Here is a 14,736-nt window from a genome sequence, read left to right on the forward strand (position 1 = left end):
AAGGGCATGGGAGCAACAGCACAAGAACTGCAAGGGAAAAACACCGTTCTTTTGCCAGATTTGGGATTTTTGCTTTTATTTGGGAAAACAAAAAGGGAAAAGCAGAACTGTTTAGACTATACATCTAAGATAAAACATCACCTCACAACACTATCACCTTCCTTGATAGAAAAACGCTAAGCATATCTCCTTTCCTCAATATGCACCTTAATAAAGTCTAAGCTTCTCTTTCTATTGAATGTTTCTAGTGCTTTTTCCTACAGCACTGCTCAATCCTTGCCCCTAGACCTTCCCAGAGTACAGGGGAATCTTCTACATTAAGTAGATTATTGCTACCAGAAAGCATGTGCTAGCAGAGGTGACTCAGGAAGACTGTTTTGCATCTCTGCACAGCATTTGACACCTACCTATCAAAAACATACCCCAAAAAAAGCATGAGCTAGGGAGGACAAGAAAGTGAAAGGGCTCACTCATCAAGCCAGTTCTTGATGAGACTCGTCCCTGAAGTTACTACTGAACAATCTTTTCAAGGTAAATGAGGACTGATCCTGTCTTCTGTGTCCTCAGTGAACAGAGATAATATCACTTGTTCCTGGGGATAGGTGGCCTCTCTACCTGATCAAAGCAGTCCCAAGCTGGGGCGGTCAGCCTTAATGGATAATGACAAGACACAAACAAAGCAAAGGAAAAATAGCATGAGTCATTCTGACTTGATCTTTGTGAAGTGCTTGGGGAATCAAATGCATTATCAAAGATAGATCTAAATATGAACACCACCATTAATGCCTTACCGTTCACCAGTACAACGCTATTCTGAGAAAACCTGCAGAAATTCTGTATATACGCCTTGTACTAAAAGAAGGGACACGAAATCACTGGCTGTGTAATTCACACCCTTTACACTCAGCTTACTGGCTCTTACATTTTTCCTTTCTTGCAGCAGTGACCAAAGCTAGTTTTCATAAACTGCAGATCATATAGTCAAAAAGGGCTCTGTGAATGCACAGGAAAATCTGTGTGGGGAAAAAAATCTATACATGGGCTTGTTTTCTGCACCTCACTCCTCCGGCTAAGATTGCTTGATTTGATTGATTGCTGACAGGAGTCAGTTCTCCTGAACTCCTGACTGAAGTCAAAAGCTTCCCAGATCAGTGCTTCCAACTTTCCGTCTCTAGACACGCTAGGGCAGAATAGGAAACAGGCAGGCCAGAGCATCCTTCATACTTTGTCCACTTTTTTGACATTTTTTTTCCTGTCTTCATACTTTTGTCCTTCTGTTCACTTGCAGTAGCACCTATTCACAGCCTGAAAGGGACAATTTTGTAATGTCTTCTCTTCCAGGATGACAACCACTCACAGTTATTTATAATTCACTAATAACAAAGCCCGATGCATTCTGTTTTACATCATCTTCTCACTGAGCCTATCGTTTTAGCCTATTTGAGAGTCTTCAGTTCATATATTCTTTGTAGCCTTTCCCCTACAAATAATATAACTGGCTCACAAACTATTTATTCGTCTCTCCACTGCTTGACTCCTTGGCCTCCAAGTTTCCTTTCTCCTGCAGTCTCCTCCCTCCTGCTCATATTCCTGTGTTGTCATGGATTTATTTTTTTGTCTTAAAGGTTACTGATAATAAGAAATCATGTAGGCCTGCCCCTTACTGTGGACTTGTTCTCTGTATGTTATTTGTGCCCTATTCTTGGAGGGGGTGCATGTGTGCTTCTGTCTGCCACTACTTTTTGAAATATCGTGCGTATGTGAAGGAAACATCACACTCGGTATAAAGGTGGAGAAGGTGCCTGGTAAAGTGGAGGACTGACTTGGGAATCAGGAAAAGGAGAATGCCCTTTAAATCCTCCTGGTGAGCAGAATTATTTGCAACTGAATGTCACCTGGGAGCTCTGACCATCCTGAGCATCCAAGCTCTCACATGTACTCAAAAAATAATCCAAATCTAGAAACAAAACATGAAAGAAGTGACACTCTAGATGAAGTGATTCCTGGCTGACTGTTATTATGAACTCCAGAAGTGACTGTGTTATACTGATCTTCTCTGTATGAGCGTCGTACTAGAAAATTATTCCAGCACATTCTCTTGGGGATGAGCAGCAGGATGACCACCCAATTAAAATTCATGGATAGTATTCCCAAAAGCCTGGCACATTAATCTCCTGTAACTGCTTAGCAGCAGATACTGCATCTGGAAGAAGTCATACAACTGTAAGTTTCCTGTAATTTTGTCCAGGTTTTCCAGACTTGCCTTTGATTTTATCAGAAGCCATCTGGTAATTGTCTTTTCAAGCTGCATTTTTAGTTAGATAAGGGGGTTTTAATGTTGTTATTACTGCCTGTAGCCCAAGATGACTCATAGTCACCCTAGTAAAAGAATTCTTGTAGAAGTGGCTGTGGACTTCAAGCACTTCCACATAATTTTACCAGCCATTGAAAATAGTTCCAGTTGTCTTTTTGAGCTACAAATTCTACTATTTTAAGTCCATTGCTCATTTTCTGAAGTCCTCTCCAAACAACTCCTTGTAAAGATATTCTCTTCCAGTCATGTTACATAATGGATATGGATTTGTTCTTTAAACTAGATAGTTCTAGTACAACAGCAGCAGCTACAAAATCTCAGAGAGGGTGCTAGGGGAAATTAATTCATCCAAAATAATCATCAGTAGCACCTAAATATCTCTGTCCTCAACAAGCTACAAGTTATCATTTCATATCCACGCACCACATGGTTAACTCTTCAGGAGGTCAGAAATGGACTTTCCCAGCACAACAAACTCTCCTGACTGACTGTGAGACTGTGCAACTATTCCCAGGAGTTAGCAAATCAGGAATGCTCCTGGTTTGAAGGATGCACCTTCCTGCATAGAATTACAGTTTTCAGCACAGTGCTCTTTTAAATCTGCAAACTAATATAGCTTAAAAAAGGCATTTTTGATACAGTAATCTCTTAGAAAGCAACAATAGTATACAGTTCAGCAAAGCCACCTTCCTCATTTTAGGGCTATGGGATTGTTTTGGTTTGGGCTTTCATGAGACCTTGAATCAGTCTACTTATGCTTGGTTTGTGATGACATTGCTAGGTATATTCTGTAATTAAAATAGGTAAAAAACCACAAGTGACTGATTGAATCCCTTAAAGTGAATCCATAAGGCAAATACACAGATTAAACACAATTCTCACGGCTTGTGTTTCTACAATGCTACATATGTCACAGTGATAAACAAGTGAGAAGTTGAAAAGCTATGTAATTAAAGTATTTTCCATCCTCTTTTTTCTTCCTTGCCTGCTTTCTGCCCTGTAAAGTATTTCCCACAGGACTCTTAAGTATTTTACACCCTTAAGCAACTTAAAACAGCTGCAGACTTTAAAGAATAATAATCAGCTAGTCCCAGAACTGTATTTCTTCAACCTACTCTCAAAAGTGATTTCCTTCCAAACACTCCCCAAGACCTTGAATGGGTGAACTTCAGTCATGCAACAGTTGCATGGTTTTGTCAGCCTACAAGTTAGCCAAGCATCATATCTTAAGATACAGAAAAGTAAGCTTTGCACTTTCTTAGAGAGAATAGACCAATTTCCCATACTTTTGCTTTTAACCTGGAAAATCCCCAGAATAACGAGGTCAATAAACCGTAACATTTTTGGTATTTTTAAACTATAATTTGTTCCTACGTGATTCCCTGCAAGCTTTGCCCAATTAGGGTAATGAACAACTGAAGGATAATACAGTTCCAGCTAGTCATTTCTTAAAATATTTCTTCCTTCTCCAATACAATACGCATAATACATTGCACTGTACCATTCTGCTAAACAGTTTAATGTGCTATTGACACCTATGGTTATAACTAATTTGTGCCCAGTGGCACCACAGAGCAATGCAGCATGTGTAAAATCTTCAGGACCACACTGTAATCCCCCTGCCATTAAAAAACCCAAAACAAACCACATCCTTTTTGAATACTACTGCAGAGAAACTATGAAAAGTATAACTGCGATGGTATAACCTGCTCCAATATTGTTTTAATTGTTGGGAGAAAAATAACTGGAGAAAGACAGGTCCAGGCAGTAGTGATTTTTGGTGGGAATTAATAAGAAGCCCAAGTTGGAATACTCAAAGTCTGATGAGTATCTCATGCAAAGGTAGGTTAAGTCTTGCGGGAACGAAGATTAGAAAGGAGTGTCTCTCTTTCCCTCTCTCTCTGGCTGCTGAGACATGCAAAGCTGGTCTTAAACAGGATGTTCTAGGGAATGTTATATCCTTCTCCTCAAGCCTTTCTGTACATTTCTCCCTTCCAGAGTAAAAAATAAGTATTAGCAACAGAACATACCAATAGCACTAAATAAACTTTCAAGCTAGATTTCATCTTATAGGCTTTCAAAAGTCTCCAAATTGCTCTGATCACTGGTGTTCTTCAATGGCTTCAGACAGAAAGTCAGGTTCTTTCTTTTGGAAACTCATGAAATCAAATCATGCCATTACAGCTTATGTACCAATGAACCAGACTTTTCTAAATGCAGAATTACTGTACTCAAAGGGGGAAAAGTACTACACAGATGGCATAATCCACTCTTTTTTCCAAGGTGAAGAAAAGACAAGTGTGGGCAAATCAAGGCTGCCAAATACTAGTATACTGCTTTGCTTTGCCAAAATACATATGTTGCAGAGCCACTATTTACTAAGTGCACAGCACAGAAAATTTTATAGAGGAATAGACGCCTACATTTTCTTCAACTCAGCATAGTTTAACAGGAAATTACAAGGTTTCTACAAACCAATCAGGAATACCCTTGATACAGATTTTGAGGTGGCTGTCAGATGATCCTGGTTTTACAGGCACTGCCACATCCGTATGTACTATTTAAAATGTAAGATTAAAGGATATAATTGCAACTAAATGCCCCTAACACCAGAATGAATTTTATATCAGGCATTCTCACTGCATACAATTCTTTCAGAATGATGTCCACACATTGAATAGGACCATTCAGCAATGGCTATCACAATCTGGCTTGTAAGTGATGAGAATTATATACCTAACCATTCAGGATTGATATGTTGCAGATCTATTGGTATCATTTCACCATATACAGTAAATGACATTTATTGTAACAATAAAGATAGAGTATAAGCATGCAACAATTTTATTTCAGTAGGTATGTTGCAATTTTCAATACCTAAAGATTAAACTGTGTACTAAAAGAAGAGGTTTAGCACAGTTTTATTGATTTAAACTGAATTTGTTCATTTAATCAGACTGGTAGTTCTACTAGTTGAATTCTGATTTTTTGCAATTTTCTGTCTCTATTCTCATTTTTCAGTTTTTCTTCCCCTTCAAAAACAATTTTATCATGATCTCCAGCAAATGAATACTCTGTCTCTTTTTCAAAACTATTTAACATTTTCATTTAGAAGTCCATTTTGCTAGAATTCTGTCTTATATTGTCCTTCTCTAATTCACAAGGCACATGTCGTTACATGCATGAGAAACTTAAGAATAAATATTTGCACCAGTTGTTAACTTTCTATCCTAACAGTTACGCATAGAAGGGTGATTTATTAACTAGTCTATTGAGATCAACAAGTATTTTTCATGCTTTTTGGGGCTTTTACTAGCAAAAGTCAACTTGGAGGGAACTGAGGTATTTTTCCCTTAAAATGTAATAAATATCAGAGGAGCTTATCCTCAGCAGAAAAGTGATTGCAAACGCGTATTCTGAAATAGAAGCGGGAAAAGAAGATGGCACATACCTCCTCGGTGAGGCAAGACTGCATGTAGACCATAGCGTGTGTAGGTGAAGGAACTGAATAACCCATCTGGTGCTGGGAGCCCAGTTACACTGGCTGAGCAGTAGGACTCAGCTATCCTTCTCCAGAGGTTTTTGACAAGTCTGGGCTTGAGACTTGGGGAAGCGAGGTCATGCAGTTTTTCCTACTTCAGCACAACTGTCTGTAGGGCCATGCTCTAACTGACTAGGCAATAACGGCAGCTAAGAGCAAGCAAGGCCAGAGACATGTCACACCACCATATCACGGTACAGCTGCAGTGCAGCTTCCTTTGGATTCTGGGGGGGAGGTGAGGATGTCTGCCCTTTTCCTGGTGTTATTTATATCCTCTGCTGACCAGCACATCTATCTGGTCAGCACATTTTGCAACAAAAACCTGAGAGAGATGAGGAATAAGATCAGCCTTCGTTCCTCCCACTTCCTGCTTCTGGTTGCCTTTCATCTGCTTCTGTAATTGCATGTGCATGCGACATTTGCCTTTAAGTCCCTTCCCACCTATCTCTGACCCATGCTCACGTACACCACTATGCATTTCAGAACCTGCTCATCTCAAGAGGCTGCTGCTCATGAAATGGGATTCCTTCTTGCACTTCCTCCTCCTTGATTTGTAGAGATCACCTCCTCCTTCCCTGCTTTCAACTTCCCTTTCTACCCTCTATAGACAGGTGCTGGGGTGTGGTGGAAGATGGAGAAGTGGAAACTGCATTACAAAATTTACATTTTGAGAGCACTTTGTTTTATTCTCAATGTCCCTAATATAGTTTTGTTAGTCTTTCTTGTTTCAGCTTCCTAAATGTTAACATAAATTACATGTTTTTCCATAGAGATATTTTCCACATATATACATACACACACGTATATAAGGTGGGAATGAGGGAATAATGGAAAGAGGAAAAAAACCCACAAAGGTCCAGAATTTATTAAAATCTTCACCATGAGATTGCAACCTTCCTCACATGATTTTCTGATATGGGGGCCTTTCACTGGTCAAGCAAGTTCGACCGTTTTGGTCAGACAGCCATCTACCATGAAGTTCAATAACTTCAAGTGCTTAAGAGTTCTAGACTTAGGGCCCAAACTTAAACGTTTTACTAAATGTTTACAATCATTTTTTTAGTTTCTTCTTTTAAAATGTTAGCTGAGTTATAGAAAATATTGTCTATAACTTTAAAAGCAACTTGTTAATACTTCAGTAATTAGTGGTCTTATAGCACTAAAAGGTTTTCAGTAAAACTACTTCATTCTTTTTTGTTAAAGTCTTACCTTTTCTCATTGAAAACAAGAATAATGTAAGACTGGAGAGTAACTTAATTTTTAACAGCTTGGGATCTTAATTTTCAAGTTATATTTGGGTTAGGAATTCCGTAAAGCTGGAATAAAATTTCTTTCCAGCAATATTTTTAAACACAAAACCAAAGAATTTTTGTCATTTGTTTCATTCTATATGATACTATAAAGTCATAAATCGCACAAATTGTCAAATTAATCTGCACGAATCCAGGTACTATTAAAGGAATAAAGAAAAAGAAAATGAGCTATGTGATTACGTTGTATGATATTTCAGATGCCTCTCTTTTCCACAGCTAAGTGCTACTCATCCTGGCACTTCATTATTCTCCACAGTCTTGGCCTCTGAGTACACCAAACATGTACAGAAAATATAGGAAAGGTAAACAAGATGCTATAGGAGGAAGACCTCCAGTGACTGAATCCTTAGCTCTTTATAGGTGATTGCACAAGCTTCAATCTACACTTCCAAGACGAGCATTTTGCACTGTCATGCTCTTTAATTACATTCTGTTTATTTTCATCTTTAAGAGCCTAAATGTTAGAGATGGATCAGGTCAGTAGGAAAGTGCACAGAGTAAAGTGCACCCTTTCTTACTTCTCAATAAGAATTGCAATTTCTTTGGACTCCAGTTCTGATTATTTTCCAACAGAGGAACAACACACTAAACATTCAATTTTATGTTCCTCTCACTGGGGGAAACAGTGCAAATCAGAATGTATAGAGTCCAAACACTATTTAAAAGACCCCATCAAATTCTACATGGGCAGCGGTGACAGGTATCACATCAAGGGCACCTATTAAGCTCTCTTCAGAGCTCTTACATCTCTTTCAGAAAAATATCCCATTTTATCATAGGGCCCAGGTTCATTATAAACCTTAAAGTTCAGCAAATGAATGAGGAAAAAAGTGGTTTTCATGTTTTTTGTCTAAAAATGCAATTCAGGATACTTTATAATGTATGATCTAATTCTTAACTCTTTGATGATTCAATATAGATTGGTGATAAGATTCCATCAAACACATTATTCAAAATCCCAGTAGAATAGCCATTGCCATTTCCAGATTATATCACAACTTATTAAACATACACTGCTGCATTAATGAACTGGAATAAGTATGACATCATAAGGTTTTAGAGTCCAAACTGGAAGGGTTTGAAACGTGAAACAGTACCAGAAGATCAAATGTGAAGACTGAACTTAAAGTACGGAAGAGTCTTTTGGATATATTTTTCTAATATCACATTTTAATCTTTTAGCATCATCATACCCCAGCAATTTAAAAAAGCTTTAGGCCCTCCACTTGCTGTCTACATACACCCAGTTACAATTATGTCCATTAGTTGCCTTAGCAACGGAGGCAGAGGTTAAGTCATTTTCTAGAAGAGGCCCAGTGCAAATTATGGCATTATACCAACTTATTGCCAATCGTTTTAATTAAAACATTTCGCTTTCAACTCAGCTAACAGCAGAGATCAGTAAACAGGGCAGATCAAATTACTGATATTTAAACTCCCCTGCCATCAGAAAGGCCCGCTGTAGCTTAATTACTGTTGGGCAGGACTGATGAAGAGAGAGCAAAGAATCGAAATAATTCAGGTACAGTTCAACACAGGAAAAACACAATATCATAATTCTAAATGTGTGCGATACCAAATGAAACTGATTTAAGTTCTAGGCACTTACCACTGTGCTATGGCAGCATCCATGACGCTGGCAACAGGAATACCTTTTTCCGTAATGCTTCTCTGCTGTTTTTCCACCCTCTTTTCATGAAGCAGTTGAAGAGGCAGAAGATTTTGCCTCTGTGACAGTGAAACTAATCTTTGGCATTGCCAAAAAACTGTGACAGGGCACAGCAGACCTAGCATGCCCAGGTTTGTGTACCTTGGAACTAGGGGAATACCTTGCAGCCACAGAGGAGGAAAGAGGGGATCTTGCACAAAGAATGGATCTTGAAGAGGATACAGCGTATGCAGTATAAGTCAAGAAATGGGGAAACAGGTGAGAAGACTCTGGGGCCAAGTCTCAGGGCAGGCAGAAAGCAGAAAAGAGAGGTCCAACATGTAGTCGTTACTGTGGGATAGTCAGTACCACACACTTGAGAGTCAGTATGGAAGGAATCACTACGCACTCCTTCCCACTCCCCTTTTGGCATTCTGCTCCCACACATCATTATGTACCTGTAGGGAAAAAAAAAATAAATATCACCCATAGACAAAATACCCCTGCTTATCTAATGTAAGGTCTCTTTAAACCTGGATGGTAAAAAAAACCACTGCAATTTTTTGTCTGTGACGTAACATTCTGCCACACTATTAGTGAAATACTATTACTATTTTCAAAGGATTCAGGAAGAAGGGCAAAATCCTATGAAATATATGAAGTAGCTGGTAGAGTGGGACTCATCAGACCCAACATCACCTGCCTAAAGATTTAAGTGTGCTCCATGCAAGAGTAGCGAATTACCCATATGCAAGGACTTCTCTTCTTCAACTCTAAACACAACTTCGGTCAGCTTGCTCTGGCTTATATATCTAATTAATAAAACCATTCTTATGGCAGTAAATACTATCTGTGGCTTCTGGAAAACATAACTTTCCTTTTCAAAGCTTATACAAATCCCTCCATTTGATCTAGAGAAGTAAAATATACTTTTCCCATTACTAACCATATGTCATTCAGGAAACTTTTTCTTTTTTTTTTTTTTTTAATAAACATATAACCAGCCTTCATTCATGTAAAACCAATACAGTCTGATTAGTCAAGATGTGCAGGTTGGTAGTGGAAAAGTCAGGCTGCCTGAGGAAAAGCCAGGAGGATTCCTTTTGGAACATTATTAAACCTTGAATTTCTTCATGGTAATATAGTCGGATTTATCTGACAAAAAAAAGCAAACAAGCTAAACAAGAGCAGAAACTCTGTTGAGCACATTTCATGACAGATATTTAAAACTTCTCATTGACACAGTCAAACAATACCTCTTCACACGTGAGGGAAAACAACCACATTTTTAAAGCTTAGCTTCTGTGCTTATAAGAATTAGGAGATGAAAGCTTTAGTTTAAAATGCCTGGGTTTTACACAGCACTAGCTACTTTCTTCTTTTAGCTGAGTGAAAAATTGTCTCTACAACACAGAACAGGAAAAAACAAAGGTAGAAACACTCCCTTCTCTCTAGTACGTTATACTTTCCAAGGTAAAAGCTCCAAACACTCTCAAAATCTACTTAAATACTACTATAAAAGAGAAAAGGACATTTTTCTTGTTCTTGGCAGCAAGTGAATTGCGAAAGAAATTGTGCAGACAGATCACCTTCTCCTAGCTCCTAGGTAGACCAATTATTCCTTCCAAACAAAATTCTTAGAGGTCTATATTTTTATCATTAAAACACAGCTATAATAGCTATTGCTATTTTATTGAAAACTAATACACTGAGTTTTTTGCTTTCAAAGTGAATAAAATTATGAATATATAATAATAGTCACTCATTCATCTGCTCACAGACTTCTGAAATGCACTGGAATATAATACTTATGTTGCTATTTTATTATACATCCCATTTTGATGAAAAAGTAGATTCAAAAGAAGAGGGTTAAATCAGAGTAAGAAGAAAACATCCATTAAGGAAAAGCCATTATTCTTCAACTAATTGCGAAACCTAATCAGAATAATTAACCTAAGAGGAATCATAAAAAGACACCTACTCTCTAAAATATACAAATATATGTAAAACTTCCAGGACTATTTCTACAGATGACCCTCTAAGTTACCTTAGTAACTACCGTAGGACTTCAATGCAATCAGAATACTAGTAATTTGTAAAGAGAAATTTGGCAGAAAGAACATAAATCTGTCCATAAAAGCTAAGTGTCCAAGGTACTTCAAGCCATTCAATATTTCCATACTTTATTTTCACTTCCTCTGCTAATCACCTACTTAGGTCCATGCACAGTAAGATCAATTTATATGATTATTTTGAAATGCCAAGAAGTTTGCCACCTGTTTTTGAGAAATAAATGGTAGCTATGTAGAGTTTTGTCACAGATTATGAGACAGGTAAGCAGAACCCAGTGCCAGGGATAACAACAAGAAACTATGAAAACAAGACTTTATGTTTAAAGAATACAGCATTTGATATGATAAATCAATTTCTTTTTTCTCTACTAAAAAAAAATTTTGTAATACAAGCCTCATGAAAGCTTCCACTTAGCATTGCAAGTGCTTTAAAGTCTTAAATCCTGAAGCCATGTTACAAAAACTCTTGCAAGAATAGGAGCTTTTTTTTTAAAAAAAAATAAAAGAAAAGGCTAATTTTTAATCTTCCTGTCCATCCAGGAAACTGAAAATGTAACTCCAATCTCTCAACTCAAAAGTCTAACATTAAAAAAAAAAACCAACAAAAAGAAAATAAAACCAAACACCAAAACAAAAAACCCCAACACCCTCATTTTTGTCTTTTTTACTATTATTATTTCCAGATTGATAAATTGAAATTAGAATTTGGGAAGGCTGATACAACAAAACCACAGGATTATCATTTTATATGCTGAATTCATTAGCAATACTATTAGTTTAAGGAGAAATTTCAACTTACACTAAATACTAGCAGAGTGTGTCTGCTTTATTATGTTTTTTGGTGGGAGGTTTTCTGTTTGTTTGTTTTATGATGTTTTTTCATTCCCTTTTAATGAAGAAACTGTTTTGGTGTTTTTTTTTTTTTTTTAAGAATTAAGTATCAGCTTCTCCCCAGCTCTGCAACAACAGACCGGCAAATCAAAATTTCCCGATACCAGACTCACTTAACTCCAAGTCAAATTCTTAATTATTTTGCCAAACCAAGACCTTCCAACAATATCATTTTTTTCCAACCAATCAGTACTTTAATGTAGCCATTTAGGCCCATTCTATTCAGGTGCAATTCAGCAGAAAAGTAGGATATTTCATCCATCCAGTCCAAATGAAACCTAAAGGGCTCCTCTTATGTTCCAAATTCATGATAATATTTTGATAACTCAAATACTACTTTGTTGAGTTTTTTAAGCCATTGATTTGATTGATTGCGAGGTTTGAAGAAATTACAGGAAAACAATCAAGTTGAGCCTGATAAGGAACAGTTCAAATTGAATTTCATCACGATAAAGATGCTCTTAAGCCTACTGCATGCTGTTCCAGACTGCGTTTGATATTTGAACTCACTCAGAGCAAATCTGTATCGCCAAAGGATTCTACTTTTAACTGACTCATAATTAAAGCTTAGCTTCTTTTAAGACGAAAATGCAAACATCTGTGAATTCTACTGCTTTTAGCACTCTGGAAAAACACAGGGATAAACAATATTAACAAAGATTATATCCTCTCAAACCATTAATTTCTTCTACGCCTAAATTTACTAATATTTTAGTAGCTAAAAAGTACAGTTCCTCAGAAAAATCTTATTTTACTAATGAGTTAAGTGATTTACAAGAGTCAAATGGATGGATACTTAATCTCTTGAACCAAGGCAAAGCCTTTCTGGGGAAAAATTGCAAAAAAAACCCTCAACCAATCAACCTCCACCCACACTCCCGCCACTGGTACTCTTCAGGGCAACAAGAGGCATTCTGTAAATTAACCTTGTTCTGCCTTCCTCATCACTAGGCATTCTGTCTTGTACTTTGTATATCGATAACATACACATACATATGTATGGACATACCCGCGCTCTAATATGGTTTCATTACATCAAGAATTTGATTGCAATAATAGAACCTCAAAAAGCCTCAGCTTTGGGCCAGCTTTCCATTGTAGAAGGAACAGAAAATACTAGTATAGGATTTCAACACAATTTCAATCAACAAGAGTATGAATGTTTAAATGTAATAGCATAATAAGAGTCAAAGTGCCAACTCTAGATAGAAAAATTTTTTGTATATTTAGACTACTGACTTTCACATGATTTTAGACCAAACATGTGGATTTAGTGTCTCCATAGAAAATGAATCTTTGCAAACAAATTCTTGTGGATTTTTTTTCAGTTCCAAAATGCCTAGTTCCCATAAATTATACTAAATTTCAACTTCAGACACCAAAATATCAGTTGTCTTTTCTCTGAAGTCTATTCTCTAATGGCACTTTTCTTTCAGCAACACGATATGCTGTAAGGTCAAAGGTCTTCTTTTCGTCATAGCTATCTGTCTCTTGGTCAAGATACCTAACCTATGAACCACTACCTAGATACAATGATTTTGGACATTTATACTGGACTTTTATATGGTAATATTTTACAGTCTTCATTTAGATTGGGAAATTAGTAATTTTAGTTGTTGGGTTTGTTTTGCATTTGCTTTTAACTTTCCTTCATGCAAAGCCCCTAACCCAATAAAAGAGAGGCAGGTCGTTTCATTCAACTAAAAATACTTTGGGTAAAATATTTGATCTAAACGAAGAACACCAGTCTGCACAAATACAATGCTCAGGGATGGTACACTCAGGACAAGAGTGTCTTGAAAATCCTGAGATCCTGAATCAAGCTATTAAAGAAGAAAAATTGTAATTTTAAAAATTTAAAAAAATAAAAGAGGAACATATAAAATTGCTCAAGCACTAACTGTGAAGGCAATTCACTTTCCTAAGGATTGTATTACAGGAACATAAAACAAAAGGGAAGGAAGAAACTCTGGCAGCGTAGACATATATGTTGCTGTGAACAAACACATCTTTGAGGCTACAGGTTTTACATGGGGTTTTTTTCAGTTACGCTGACAAAGAGTACCTCACTTTGGCCTCAAAACACTGTAGCGTTAGTTTTTTCACTTATTTAGAAGACACAAAATTCATCCAGTCACAGAGATTCTAGGTGGACCAGGAATTCTCTTGCATTTTGGAGATTTTCAGTGGCAAAGGGAAGGAATACAGAGCAAATAACCCTCCCACCTTTGGGAAAGCCCTGCACACTACTCCTCCTCTCTCACTCTCAGTCACTTAATATGTAAATGTGTATGTAAATGAGAATCACCTCAAACCCGGGACATGCAGCATGTACTGCTATCCAAACATTACATGGCTGAGAAATTGGAGACGTAAATTCACTTCTCTACCCTCAACGAGTCAGAGAGAATCTAAGCTCCTATTTCAGTAAATAAGGATGAACCAAGATTGATTAGGCTTTATTGCATTTGATTTCTCTCCACAGGGAAATAAAGACATCGGCTGCTAATACTAACGGACCACCTGCCAACAAGAAATCTTAGTAAACTACGCAACAAAGGATACGAGAAACCACCCCGAAGATCACTGAAACTCTCCACGAAGCATAAATCCTTTCACATCTCGATCAGGTGCAAGAATGAGCCATTCTCATACAGTTTCTTCCCTGAATACCTGCATACATCTATTGCTTACTTCTCCTTACTGCCCCTTTGGGAGCAATGCCTGTTAATTGAAATGGCCCCCCTTTGTAACAGTCAGCAGCTGGTTTGATTACTGTATTCCAATAAATAATACGGCTGGTATTAATTCAGACAGAGCAATTAACACACAGGCCAGACATTTTTACTGTGTCACTTTTACTGTATACTACCAATTAGGAGTTTCTATCTGAAATACTATCCCCTATTGAAAGCCAAATAAATTCAGCTCCAGTTTGATCTTTCCAACAATTGTGT

The sequence above is a fragment of the Rissa tridactyla genome, chromosome 6 (assembly GCF_028500815.1).
Source record: "Rissa tridactyla isolate bRisTri1 chromosome 6, bRisTri1.patW.cur.20221130, whole genome shotgun sequence".
In the NCBI taxonomy this organism is placed as follows: domain Eukaryota; kingdom Metazoa; phylum Chordata; class Aves; order Charadriiformes; family Laridae; genus Rissa; species Rissa tridactyla.